Source organism: Argiope bruennichi, chromosome 7 (assembly GCF_947563725.1).
Source record: "Argiope bruennichi chromosome 7, qqArgBrue1.1, whole genome shotgun sequence".
NCBI lineage: Eukaryota > Metazoa > Arthropoda > Arachnida > Araneae > Araneidae > Argiope > Argiope bruennichi.
In genome coordinates, this window is record NC_079157.1 from 55,774,918 (window position 1) to 55,784,182 (window position 9,265).

Sequence of the window (9,265 nt, forward strand, 5' to 3'; positions counted from 1 at the left end):
TTAAAGCTAGTTAAAAATATTTCTCTGAACAAAACGTATCAAATAGAAAAGAAAAGAAGAAGGGGGAAAAAAAATAGAAATATGTCTATATTCTATATAGAGAAATATGTCTATAGCATATATAGAGAAAAGGGAAGTTACACCCTTTTCTCTATACAGAGAAATGTGTCAATTGCATATATAGAGAAAAGGGAAGTTATATCTTTTTCTCTATATATGCATTTATATTGAATGCATATATAGGGAAAAGGATGTAACTTCCATCTGCAGAAAAGAGAAAATCTAGAAGTGAATTAATGCCTCAGAGAAGATAAATGTTGTTATATTAACTAATTCTTTAATAATAATAATAGAAAAATAATGATTTAATGAAACAATAAAATGTGGCTTACTTTCATTACAACAATGGAAAGAATTGTTTGAAATTGTAAAAAAAAATATTTTTCAAAATTTGTAAAATAAAAAAATAATAAAAAATGGCTTAATAACATTGGTGCCAATAAAAAAATAATTTTCTTCGTTTAAAACCGTTGAAAATGTTTTTTAATGTGACTATAATTTTGAAAATTTTGAAAAAGAAAAATTAAATTTATAAGCTTTATATCACCAAAAGTAAAAATGCTAAGAAATAATCACAACAAGAAATTGTTCATATTAACGACCTCTTTGTGAACCTTTTTGAAATACTTAGAGAACTACTAAGCATTTTTCACGTTTATCACATTGTAAAGCATTTTAATTTTTTTTGTCGGGAGAGGGCATTTACAACGTATCTTTTACAACTTTTAGTCTTCACTTACTGCTACATGTTTTCATTAATTTCGAATCATCAAAATGTCTTCACCATTGTTTTGGGAATAACCGTACACGTCATTGATGTTCAAGGTCCCCTTTTCCATAAGAATAAACTGGAAATTAAATATAAACTTCTTCTCGCTAAACCAATTTTTGATTGATTTATGTTATATGGATCTTCAGATTGAGGAACATAAAAATCTCATGAAACTGCAGGCCTTTTTAAAATAAAGAATTAATGCAAATCATAGAAAGTTAGAAAAGCTTACATAATATCCTGAAATATGAATCTGTATTGGACCATATGAAAAAGCTTTCTAAAAAAATTCATTGAAAAATTATTTCAAATTCACAACGAACTATCATCAATAGTCTATTCCAAGTCTAGTTTGACTCGTCTATTCCGAATTCTCACAAAAGAGACTTGGAAGCAGGGGCTGCCAATTTAGGTATTTTGCGGCCCTTTATGGAGAGAACATTGTGAGGCCCCTCTTTTATTAAGATGGTTTATAAGGTTTTGTATTTCAATTCGTATTTTATATGCAGATTTATTGTAGATAAATGAACTGTTTATTTTGAAAGTGGTGCAAGACCATTTTTGAAAATAATGGATAATGGCAGTTATAGATAAAACTTTTTACAATCTTTTTATGCGCAAAAAATTTATAGTAAAAAAATTTAGATTCAAGTATTTAGGAGATGGAAATTTTAGCTCTTAACAGTATTAAAAATCTGTTTATTTTGAAAGTGGTGCAAGTCCATCTTTGATTGAAATTATATTTGACCGATTATATTACGGCAAAAGTTAGCTCCGATTGCTGTATGGTGAAGCAAATGTGGCCGATTGACATCATGTCTGAAATCTAGGGTGTTTCTATCTATCTTTGATAATGAAAGTCATTGGTTGTACAGTGTTTCATTAATAATAAAAAGTATATCTTAATTTTGTGTGTCGATAATAACATGTTTACTTCCATCACCGATTTTTCAGTCCAGTGACAATGAAATAAATATCATTGATCACAAATTTTTATTGCCAGGACATTCATTTCTACCGAATAAATGTGATTTTGGAGTGGAACTATCCAGTAACTATTCAATCCAGAAATCAGTTCCTTGCATATTCCCCAGGATTACTATAAAGTAATACAAAATTGTCAAAAACCTAATAAAACATAATTTTTGTACATGAAATTAAACGTGGAAATTTATTTTCAACCCAACCTCTGGAAAAGACGGTTTTAAAAAGAAAGAAAAATACCTATGGAGAAACCGTGAATTGATTAACTATATGCCGGATCAGATTTACAAAGGGTGTACCATACAAGATGTTCAACAAAACTTCGATAGAACGAGATTTTGAATTTAAAATTACCAATTTTTCAATACAACGAGGAAGGTAAATAATTCCAAGTAACTTCAGAAATATAAAATTATCTTTTATGTATGAAAAAAGGAGATTTATTATATCTGAAAAATACAAGGATATGATGGATTTATTACCACATATACCTCCCGTCCATCATGAACATTTTAAAATGTTAAATTCTGAATAAAATTCAATTTAATTATACCTGGGTATAAACGGAAAATGTATAATTTCACTGAAATTCTTAATAAAACTGAATTGTTTTTTGTTATATTTTCTACAAAAATATTCTTTGTTTGTTTCACTTTTTATCAAATGATTAAACATTTATAAAAATTTGAATAGTATTTTGCTATTATTACAAAAAGGCTGATGCAACTGAAATATTTCCCAATTAAATGTACGTTTACAATAATTTATTGATTTAGAAAGCGAGGCAAGTTCATTTAGTTATAATAAAACCTTTTTTTTTTAAATTCAGCATTGTAAACACTATTGGATTACAAACTTACATTATTTGGTACCACAAAATACAAAAACTATATCTATTAATACTTATTAATATTTTCAAATTTATTGACACGCAAACCTTTAAATATCTCGCAATAACAAAAAATGGACTTGCTGCATTTTCAAAATAAACGGCTCAAATATACTTTATTTAATTTTTTTTAGGAATATTTTGTTTTCAATTAGCGATTATGGCTTCAGATAATCTGGGATCCACATTTGTGCACAACATTATTAAAGCAGATATTCATCTGTATATATATTCTAATAACTAAATAAATATGTAGGAATATGCCCAATTATATTTGATAAAGTATTAATATCATCCTAATATTTATTATGCGTAGAATTTATATTTTTTACAAATCTACTTATTGAGCAACTTGTAAAAGCATTTGCGACCAATTTTTAGTACAGCGATCCTAGGCAGCTGCCTACTCTGTTTAGTTGGGAAGCCACTATTGTCTCTCTATCATATTTAATCAAGTTTTTGAAAATAAGTCAAAAGACATTGAGATTCAAGTGCAATCAATTCGAGTTTAGACCTAGTTTTAAGGTATGTGATTTCATTCGGAAAGAACTTTTAGAAAAACGTTTGAAAATAGTTATGTTTTTAAATATTTGCATAAAACAGATTAAAAAAAAAAAAAAAAAACGTATATGAAACCAAAATATACAAGTGGGAAAAGTTATTTAAAAATTGGATAAAAGGACTATTTTTAGTTAAAAAGAGGTATAAAACAAAAATCTTCGAATCTAGAAGTTTGTCAAATGAGTTGCCTAAAAGTTTGCATATCACTCAAGAAATATAATATCTAGTATCTGGACTAAAAAATAAGCTGTGTTTAATTCTATTTTTTTAAATACTGAGGTTCCACTTATAAATAACAAGAAATGTTCAATTATTATTTTTTTTTCAACATTCTGAAGCACTAAAACAACTATAAAATATTTCTGAATTAATAATTACTTATTCTCTAGTTCAGAAACTGCAGAATATATTTAGAAATTATTATACCAAATTTGGAACAAAAATATGCATTAAATTTTAATTTATGAGATTTTTCGTAAGAAAATTCTATCAAAATTTAAACGTCAAGAAAATAGTACTTAAAAATATAAAATAACACTAAACTGTATGTAAATACAAATATAAAAATCAGTGCAACTTCCAATAAAATAGACATAGAAACAAAAACCCAACGGTTTTATAAAAATACCTGCTCAGACATTAAGAATATAAAATTTTAAAAAATCATAATTTCGCCAAAAAATAGACTTTTTACGTAAACGCCTGCCTAAATTTGAAATTAAGCACTTTTCAATAATCTATAAATTAAGCAAACTTTGCTTTTAGCCGTGGAGTCTACAATACTTAAATAAGACCGATTCTGAAAATTTTTACTCTAGTTCCAATAACTTACTTAATTTCCACATATTTTAACAAGATATACAGTACGTAATTCCTCTAAACCTCAAACTGACATTACAATAATAATTTCTTCAAAATTCTTATATTAAACTCTCCCAAACGCTTTAGTGAGCCAATATCACTGCTTTAAATTATTTTCAAAGATCCAAAATATTTTTGAAATAATATCTTTTGTACATTTCAAATTTAGATGTGGAGGTTCATTTTAGCGCTTTGCACTCCGATTAAGAACATTCCGTTAATCCGTTTCTAGGTCTCTTTCAATTCTCTGACATTGGCGAATGAATTTTGATTATTCGAAAATGGTAAAGAAACAACATGAATTTAAGATTTCTGGTGTGTGTTGAGAAGAGGGGAAAATCTGAATATATATTTATTTTTGTATTTTACAGTTGATGAATTCCGGATTTACTAAAGGAAGAAGGAAAGTCAAATGTAGGTTTACCGCAAGGAAATTAATTTATTTTTGTTCTGTTGCTACCTTCTTTCTTTTGACATTTAGAGCTACAGCATCGTGATTTTGCACACGTGGGGATCGGTGAAGACGAGATTCTTTTTAAAAAAAAGTGGGAATATTAAAGATGAGCAGAAAGAAATTAATCAGGATAATTATTATAATCGAAACAAGGAAAAATACATCCTATAGCTCTCTCTGCTAATAAAACACTATCAATATGTGTATGTGCTTTAGTCTATAGTGGACCCATTGTTTGACTTATTTAGAGTTACCAAATATGGCACAGATGTAATTTGGAAGATAGTAATGCGCACTTCTGAACCATTTTAAATTTTTTTAATTAATTAACAATTAAGTGAGATTTTGGCCTATTTTTCACGATAATTTCCGAAAGGTACGCAAAATTTTTGTATATCACTTAAAAATTTTTTTAAAAATATCTTTTTAGTTTCATTAACGTGTAATTTTTTTCCTTGAAATGTGACAATTTAAAAAAAAAATACTGTTTTGCATAATTTTCAAGACTAGTTTTATTGTTGCAATAAAATTCAAATTAGTTCCATTGTTTTGTCAAATATTTTATCACATAATTCTCTTTTATTTATTAAAAATTATGGAAGAGCGGTTTTGTTTATTGTTTACTCATTTTAAATGAAGAAATAGAAAAAGAAATTATAATACTACAAAAAGCAACGTGCAATTTGAAATAGATAGTCCACATACTTAATAACGCTATAACGCCATGGAACTCTGTTCCATTAGGAAAGTTCATGTACTCAATAAACAGAGCATGAATAAATTGATTCAAATACTTCAGCTCTAATATTTGTTCCACTTTGATGTATTATAAAGAAATCATGAGCATCATATTAAGCATTAAAGATATAATTGATGTTATTCACAAACATTTTCGCGGCAAGCCAGTTGGTCATCCAAGACGAACAAATGCAAAAAGTAAAGCACTTTGAAAAGATTAATAGGAACTTGAACAATGAACTTATTAACAATTAGGTTTTTAGTGACCAGCTGGTTTGCCGGTGATATTGGTTATATTTAATTTTAGGTAGCTCGTTTAGATGTTACTTCAGGTACATAGCGTTAAAACCATGTTATTTGAATTGTCTTACATATCCGGCTCATTCAATACTAGAAACTTTCTCATGGAGACCAGTCAAACGGCATTATAAAGTTATTAAAAGAGTAAATGTGCAGTTCATCCGAACTTTATTCGTCTTGTAAACTACAAAAGTAACTTTCAAAGATGGAAGGAAATAATTTGTTTAAATATTTGATGAAACGATAAAAATGGTTTGAATTTCAGAACAACAATGTTATCTATTGTTGGAAATTAGACAAGATAAATAAATAAAAAGATTTCCAGAATTCAGAAGAAAAAATTGCATAATTATAAAATTGGTATAATCAAAAAGACATTTTTTTAAATTTTGAAACAGTGTAAAAATTTATTTTTGTGAAATAATATTTTCAGAAGTTATCGCATAAAAACGATAAAATTCAGCTTATTTTTAAATAATTGAAAGTATTATTAAAATGGCAAAAAATTGGTCCATGGTGCACATTTCCATTCTCCACGGCATATCTGTACCAAATCTGGAAGCTATAAGTAAAATGATCTAGCCGTAAAGCGTCAACGCACTATTACACGCATTTATTTTTATTACTATTCGTCTTTGGTGACCAGCTGAGATAATTAAATTATATTTAATGTCAATTAAATAGGTTAGATGAATACTCATGCCCATGATTCCATCAAATATTCAGACATTGAAGGTGTGTTATTTGAATAGTCTTGCATACTTTCTGTTCATTGTATATATGAGCTTTTATAATGACTAACTCCATGACATCATAGTGATATTATGCCCGAATCATCTCTAAACTTAGCGGTACTGTAGTTTCATTTTTTTAAAAATTTGTACTATAAATTCTTCTTCTTCTTTAGCTTTCAAAATGCTAGAAAATCACGCAATCAATATTTGATGAAACAATTTCGGGTTCAATTACAACAGCGAAAACGTTGTGAAATATATATATATATATATATATATATATATATATATATATATATATATATATATATATATATATATATATAAATTAATTAAATATAAACTAAAGGATTTTACATTAACTAATTTGATAGCTGTTGATCAAACGATCTGGCTTGTAGAGCGCCAGTGCACACATTCATTTTTATTAATGGTAGAGACAGAGATTATTAGAGTAAATGTAACAATATATAATTAAAGAAAAGTTGGCAGGCTGAAACCATACAGTTTCTGCATGCATATAGAAACCAGTAATACTTGAGCAATAATATATTCTTTGAAGAATAAATACAATTGCTTTGCAGGAGACTTAAGGTAAAAGAAATACATTAATATAATTTAAATACTACACGATTAACAGAAACTCTCAAATAATCATTTCATAGACTCAAAATGCAGTTTTCACAAAGACAAGATAAGAATAATTGTTTGCGAAGAAAGAGGAGAATGAGAAGAGATGAACTATTACAGTACAAAATAAAAATAAAGGGGTCTCACCATCAATAACCCTACAGAGATGTAGTTTATCTCAAAAATACAATTCAATCTCTTTAAAGACAAAGATCAGAAAATATTTCAATATTTTCAATAATTGGAAATCCATTAGTATAAAGACAATAATAGAAAAATAAAAAATCTTGAATAAAAGTATCAAAAAACAAGCATAATGATAGTCATTATACAGAAACCACCTGAAAGATAATTAGGACATTTAAGTAAATTAAATCTAAATAAATACAAAGAGATTAAGAGAGAGTTAAATTTTGATGAGTTATTTGGTAATTATAAGCACTGAGTATATAATCCTTCGCATACTTGTAGAGTGGAGAATTCATTGAAAATTCTTGAATTTTAAACAAATGCTGCTCTTATAAATCCCTTTGTTAGAAGAATAAAAAGTCGGGATTTCCAGTATTTGACCACATTCTCTAGCAAAACGGTCAACAAGATCATTCTCCAGCATTCACTAGTATTATGATCTTGGCTGTATCGACAAGAATTTGAATTCAAAAATTTTATTTTTGATACCTACATTTTTCAAATCACCAAAAAAAAGAGGGGGGGGGAATTCAAATTAATGATTAGTGGTTTTTCTTTATTTATTGCTACAGAAGAGATATTTTCCTCCATTTTGCAGATTCCAAAATCCACCTCATTCCTTGCTTCAAAATAAAATAAGAATATGATCCGCAAAACGAAATTAAATTAGATAAATTAAAACAATGAATTGGCTTACTATTTTTTAAAATGTGCACCATAGTTGTCTTCAAATCTGAACTCATGGACTTCAGATCGCATTATTTCAAAGAGTATTAGAATTTAAGTGAATAAAATTATCCTCCATAAGGTTAATAAATATTAACATTTTAAAATCTATTTTATCAATAATGAAAATATGATTAAAATTATATAATTTTATATTCCTAAAGTTGATTTTTTCGTATATGGTTTTAGTGAAGATGCGTGAAAGGGAAATCCCTAATGAAATGTTTTATCTGTTAAAAGTGTGTCCACCATAATAGCGTGAAATTTATTTAAAAAAAAAAGCAAGATACGCGTACTTTACTATTTTACTTTCTGTGACTAAAAATGGAAATACCACTTTTTCTTCAAATGTTTCAGGCAAAAATCCGTCAAATTGGAGTTTCTTTGCCTTTTCGACAGCCCTGTAAACATGATTAAATAAATGTCCCCAAACACATAAATCTAAGAAAAGATGTGTGTAGCTCTTTCTTTTAAAAGTGCCTTGGTTATCAAATTATATTATCCCCCCCCCTAAGGATTTTAACGACCAGACGAAGACATTATTTTTACTTTAGAAAGGCAGTTAGCTTGTCCATCAGTTTTGTGACAGTAAAATGCAGTTGTAAAAAAATAAAAGAGAGAGGGAAAAAAAAAAAAAACTTCCGTTTAGTCACCTTTTGCATGGATCAATCACTCCCAATAAAGACGAGTCTTCCATCTCGCCAAAGGATACCGGTAGTCATGAAAATCGAAAAGGGACTCTGCATAGAGGAAGTTCTATGTTTATAACAAAAAGTAATTTTTTACTATTTAATTTACTTAGTTTATAAAGGGCAAGCAAATTCTACTAAGTTCTATGTTTATAACAAAAAGTAATTTTTTACTATTTAATTTACTTAGTTTATAAAGGGCAAGCAAATTCTACTAATTCTATGTTTATAACAAAAAGTAATTTTTTACTATTTAATTTACATAGTTTATAAAGGGCAAGCAAATTCTACTAATTCTATATAAGAGTATGCCCTTCTCTTTTCACGCTTTCTCTTTTTTACATATAATCCTGGAGGTCCATACTATCTTATGTGGAAGGGTACCCACCAACCATCGGGAAAGCTGGAAACTTGGACAATCCGCCACCGGAAACGAAAAGTAATTTCCATGCAAGAACGTGCCCAACCTTGATTCACTTGTTCGTATGTTTTCCTTTCATTGTTTCAACTTTTCTTCTCGTCCATCTTTGCGAGGAAGGAATGACTTTTCGTGACCTTGGAAGTGGGAAGAGTACTCAGTTTCTCGATATTCTCCAGATAATAAATTTAAGAATGTTTAAGATAAGATTATATTGTCCAGTTTTGTAATCATTAGTAGAAGAAAAGCAACTGTCTGCA